Raw genomic sequence first — 5,585 nt, 5'->3', positions numbered from 1 at the left:
AACCTGTCAGTGGACCCTAGGGTTGGAGCAAATTCATGCCTTCATCAGCAAGTAACTATTATCTTTTCTGGGAGACTGCTCCTAGCTTGCTACTAGCCCTGGTAGAGACTGACCAAGAGAAATCAGATGATCATGCGACCTGAGCTGTCCATCATTAACTGGGTGTTGACTAATCCACTAAACCATAAAGTCTAGTATAACCAGTAGACGTCCATCACTAAAGAGAAATGACATATACAAGATTTGGCTTTTATTCCTCCTTATGCTGCCACCTGTTTGTCAACCCACACCCAACATACGGGTTCATTGGGAGTTTCTTGCGACTTGGTGACTGGGGAGAAAAACTCTGTAGCCTGGTTTAAAGAAAGGCTCTACAGGGTGTGCTGCAACCTTGTGGATGTGGATTGCAGTGATATTACAGTCCCAAACAAGTGTGTCCCCGAAGTCCAGTGGGGAAAAGGAAATCATCATGGTGAGCCCAACATTGATAAATACATGTCACCGTCCATTCTCCCAAGAAGCACAGAGGCCTGAAGCCAAGATCTACACTGATGTATGGGCCATGGTTAATTATTGGGCTGGATGATCGGGGACTTAGTAGTAATAGGCTTGGCAGATTGGTGAGAAGGTTTGAGGAGGCGGTATGGGGATGGACCTCTTCGAATGGGCCCACAATTTGAGAATATTTTGTGTCCCATGTCAATGCTCACCAAAGTGCCACCACTGTGAAGGAGGCTCCTAATAATAGGGTGCATTCAACAGGACTCTCTGTGAAAACCACTCAGCCTCTTTCCCGGTGTTTGATCCACACTGGAGTGAACAGTCACATATAGACAGATCTCCTTTGGCACATATTCAAGAAACTGTCTAGGAGAGAGTGTTTTGCAAGTTTTTCTGACAGAAACCCCAGAAAGGAATACATTTTGTATTGTGTCCTGGAGAACACAAGCATGCATGCACACACGTACCCACACATATAAGCACACACATATAAGTAAGTGAAATAAAATTTTCACACAACAATACTTACCCTAACGACATGCAATGCAATCTAATATTTTCTATTCCATTTTCTTCTGGTTCACTTGTTTAATGTAGTCACAACCCACAAACTGATTTCACAACACATTCACTATAGTGTCGTAGGCAGCAACTGGAAAGATGTTGTTCTATGATATACACCTAGAAGTGGAACTGCTGCATCATAGATTATTGGTATATTTGATTTAATTTGTTTTTTCTAATACCTATCTAAATTCTACTGTCTACAGGGGTTGTGCCTTTGCTCTATATTCTCACGAACACCCAGCATTTTCTAAATCTAAAATTTTGCCCATCTCTTTAGAGTGAAATTGTCTATGAAGAAGAGTAGAAAAATACTACAGTAGCAGGAGGAAGAGGTAGACTCAACTGAGGCTTCTTGTTTGTTTTTTAACATGAGATGCACTAGGGAGATGCTTAAATGTTTACATTAATGATGTTGAGGTGAGGGAGAGACTAATGATTCTGAAAAGTGTCTGTGTGGGGGCAGAGTCAAAGTCTCAGAGTACTTGAGAAGGTGAGGCAGGATGGAATCCAAAGTACAAGTGAGGGGTTAAGAGGAGAAACATTTTCTCCCTCACATCCGGAGGAAGAAGTTAGCTTAAGAATTAATGTATGTTTAAAATGTTGATGGTGGGAGGATGAGGACTTTTGTTTGAAAACAGACACAGTGCCTGTGCTCAGGAGCTTACTGTCCAGCAGAAAAACGGAGTAAGTAATTAGAGGTTATATGTGCTTAAAGTGAACGTGGTGCTCTAGCAGCATTCAGTGAAGGATTTGACCTAGTGGCAGGGGTCCATGGAAGACTTACTAAGAAAATGATGTGTAAGCTGCAATGTGAGTGATGAGGAAGAGTTACTGAGGCAAATATTGGGAGAAAAGTATACTAGGCTGACAAAAGAGGGATCTTAAAGGAGAATAAGAGGATGAGAAAGTAAAAGGAAGTCAGTGTTGCTAGTCTAGAGATGGAGGAGGACCAAAGTTGACATGAAGCTATAATAGAGAGGTGGGTAAGAGTCACATCACATAAGGTCTTATAGACCCTGTAGGGAGTTTGGACTTAATTTTCAGTTAAGTGGGAAGCCGTTAGAGGATTTTAAGCAAGGGGGTAGACATGATCAGAAAAGTTCCCTTTAAAACATTACTATGGCTGCTTTTGGAGATTGCACTGGAGATGGGCCAGAGGAGATGTGGTAAGAACTATTTTTAGCCGTCCAGGTGACTACTGGATGGTGTTCCTTCACTGGGATGGGAGAAACCATAAGAAAAGGAAGTTTAGTGGAGAGGATCATGAGTTCACTTATGTTCATTTTGAGGTGTACGAAATAAATGTGTCTCAGTTAGTAATACTTTTGGCAGCAGGTACCATTGCAGATACCAACAGGGTACCCAAATAGGAGTGGCTTAAACAAATCATGGGGCTTACATTTTGATGAAAAAGGTCTAGATGAAGGTGGTTGTTGGAGTTGGTTCAGTGATTTAAAATGTCAACGCTGACATCCCCATAATTTTCTGGACCTTTTCTTCATGATCACGAATGCTGTTCAACACGTCCAAGTCCAAGGCAGGAAGACGGGTAAAAGAGGGAAAAAGTTTTCTTCTTTTGAAACTTTATCATTTTGTTCAAGAAGCAAAGCTAGAGTTTATTATTTTTCTAGGTGGAGACAGTTCTAGCGGCTTCCACATGGCCTTTCCGACCATAATAGCCCTCACTCCACAGGTTGGGGGACCAATGTGGGGATTCTGACAGCTGCTGAGGATGTCTATTCCAATTATGCCTTCCATAACTTCGGAAATACCTACAGGATGGGTTCACAGACCCACTGGGCCCACCATGAGACGGACCTCAGCTGAAACCCATGATCACCTGACCTCCATAAGCCCCTAGTCTGACTGGCAGACCACAGTGATGTTTTGGGCCCTCCGGAATTAGTGTCAGTTCAGAGCCCGTATTCAATAGTCCCCAATAGGTCTGACTTTTTCCTTTCCCCCAGTGCAGTTCCCCTTGTAAAAGGCTGTAGGCCTTTGGGGGAAAGCTTGGAAAAAAAGATCACAGTATTAATCTTTGGTAGTGTACTGGGATCCTTCCTCAAGAGGACCCAGCCTCCCCTTCACTGAAGGGGTTCTTGGCCTATAAACTGGCTCAAGTCTGGGAACTGATTGAGGGACCATGATTGTCTGTTCTCATGGTTCAGGCTGGATTTTTGCCACTTGGCCTGGAACTTTTTGATTACACAGTGGTTTTTTTTTTGTTTTTTTTTTTAATGGAAAAGGCCGGGATTTATTGCAAAGCAGAATATATAGCAAATTCCAAGGAAGGGTACATAATTTTAAAAAACAAATTTTTAAATGTAATGTCCTAGGCCACAGTCTCAGTTCCTTTTTGGAGAATTCCAAACTATTAGGGGTAGAAGAATGCTTTTCCTTTTTCCTCTTCTTTTTTTTCCTTTTTGTGATGTTTCCTCTTTTTTTATTTACTATTTTTTTCTTTTTTCTTTTCTTTCTTCTGATATTTTTGTTTCTTTTGTTTTGAAGTATCTTCTTCAGTGGAACTGGATGAATATGACCTTTTCCTCTTATTTTCAATTTGATTTTCTTTGCTTTTTTCTTTTTTCTTTTCCCCTTCTTCATTTATTCTTTTTTCCTGTAATGCCTGTAGTTTATTCAGTTCTTCATTCTCTTCATCACTATCTTCAGTGCTTGTACTGCTGACATCTAAAACTATGTCCCTTTTGGGGTCTACTCGGAGAAAATTGCAGCATTCAAAAGTCAGGTGACCAGGGTAGCCACACTTTTTTACAGCCTGCTTTAACACTGTCCTTGTTGCAACCTGGGACTGCTATGATGGTGGTAAGAGAGGTCGCTGGAGCCTTCAGCTTTCGAGAACGTGTTTGCTTCCTGTCGGCTACGCGGACAACACACAGCCCAAATGGCCTTTTTCTCCCACCCGCGATGGGGCACCTTCGCTACAGTCAGGGAAGACCCTGTAAGCCTCTAGCAATAGCAGAACCAAGTAGACCTGATTATACAGATTAAGTAAGAACTTATTAGGCTTCCTATCTATTTCACTTCTAGGAACACCATGATGGACTAGCCAATGCCATAAGTCTGTGAGAATCAGACTATTGTGATTGCTGCTTTGACTCTGTTGTCCATTATGATAACCACATCCACCTTGCCTTTGGTGACTGAGTGCCACCACATGGCCCCTGCCACCTCAAGATCCAATTACTCCCACTGCATTCAGGCTTTCCAGTTGAATGGTTGCGGCTCTGCCTGTAAGGTCTAGGCTACAGAGAAAAGTAATCACAGAGCTCTTCGAGGATGCTGGGGCTCCCCTCACAAATTTATTTCTCACAATACTGGTGAAATGCATGCCTTCTGGACCCTCCCAGTGTGGGTGAGTAGGTCTTAAATGACAAATCCACTCTACCATTCTAATCTCCCTATGCCTTTGAATCCTTCCCTCTACATTAAATCAAGGTGGGTCAGGCATTTCCAGTTCCCTTGCTGTGGGTCATCCTTCTGTCCATGTTTGAGCCAACCAACCACACAAGCTGTTAGAGCCCTTTATAAGTCCCCAAGATGCACCATTAAGTGGAGAATCTCTATTTACTTATCCCCTATCAATAAATTCAGCCTGATCCCACTTTATGTTCCTTCCACAATTTCCCCACATGCTTAGTATCCGTTCCCACATATGTACCCTGGATTTCTGTTTGTATAAATTAGAAAACTCAGATAGTTCTTTTGGAGGGCAGCACACCTTCCCATGCTTCACACTTTGCACCTCACCTTTAGGGCCTGCTGGGACTTGAGTCTAGGTATAGTTGTATAAGCAAAGAGGAGGGATGGGATGGGTCCTGAGAAGAGTCAGCATTGTCTTGCATGCCAACAACTGTCTCAGGGGAGGCATCACAGTCTCCTCGGGCAATGCAGACTTAATCCCCTCAGACAGGGATGGAGAGGCCAATACCACTGGAGTTAGGATTTTTATTCTGTTCAGGCCCTCCCTCAGTGGACTGGATTATGCCTAGCCACACTGGGGAGGGCTCTCTGCTTTACTCGGTCCACCAATCCTAATGCTAATGTCCTCTGGAAACACCCTCACAGACCACCAAGAAACAATGTTTAGTTTAATCAGATATCTCAGCAACCCATAGCCCGGTCACATTGACACATAAAATTAACCATCACATTCAGAGGTGGGGGGAGGCTTCTCCCTAGTAGAATCCCTCTTTATCACATTAGCCTCCCTTGCATATCCACCCTTAGGCCCATCAATAACTAACAGGATGGAGAACACTACCAATTATTTAGATCAGTTCTGATTTCCTCCATGAAGGCAAGGGATGCCTGTGAAATATCTGAATAGGAAAGGTGGAGCAGGAAATGTTTGTGGGGTGGGCCAAGGACAGTGATTGCCACAACATACAAGAGGAGATGTTAACAACCTTGTTGGTTATGTGAACCTAGGGAACAAAAGAGATATCTGGACTGGAAGTGTAAATTATTCTGTCAGCTGCCAGGGAAAAACATGATGG

General features: G+C 43.0%; 1 pseudogene; it reads right to left on the bottom strand.

The window, feature by feature from the left end:
- Positions 1 to 2,028: 2,028 nt before the first annotated feature.
- LOC142866969 (uncharacterized) lies at positions 2,029 to 4,417 on the bottom strand (annotated as a pseudogene).
- Between the last annotated feature and the right edge of the window lie 1,168 nt (positions 4,418 to 5,585).

This window comes from Microcebus murinus, unplaced genomic scaffold (genome assembly GCF_040939455.1).
Source record: "Microcebus murinus isolate Inina unplaced genomic scaffold, M.murinus_Inina_mat1.0 scaf008_hap2_Mmur4.0, whole genome shotgun sequence".
NCBI lineage: Eukaryota > Metazoa > Chordata > Mammalia > Primates > Cheirogaleidae > Microcebus > Microcebus murinus.
Note: the sequence above shows the minus strand (reverse complement) of the source record. Positions and strands in the feature narration are given on the sequence as shown.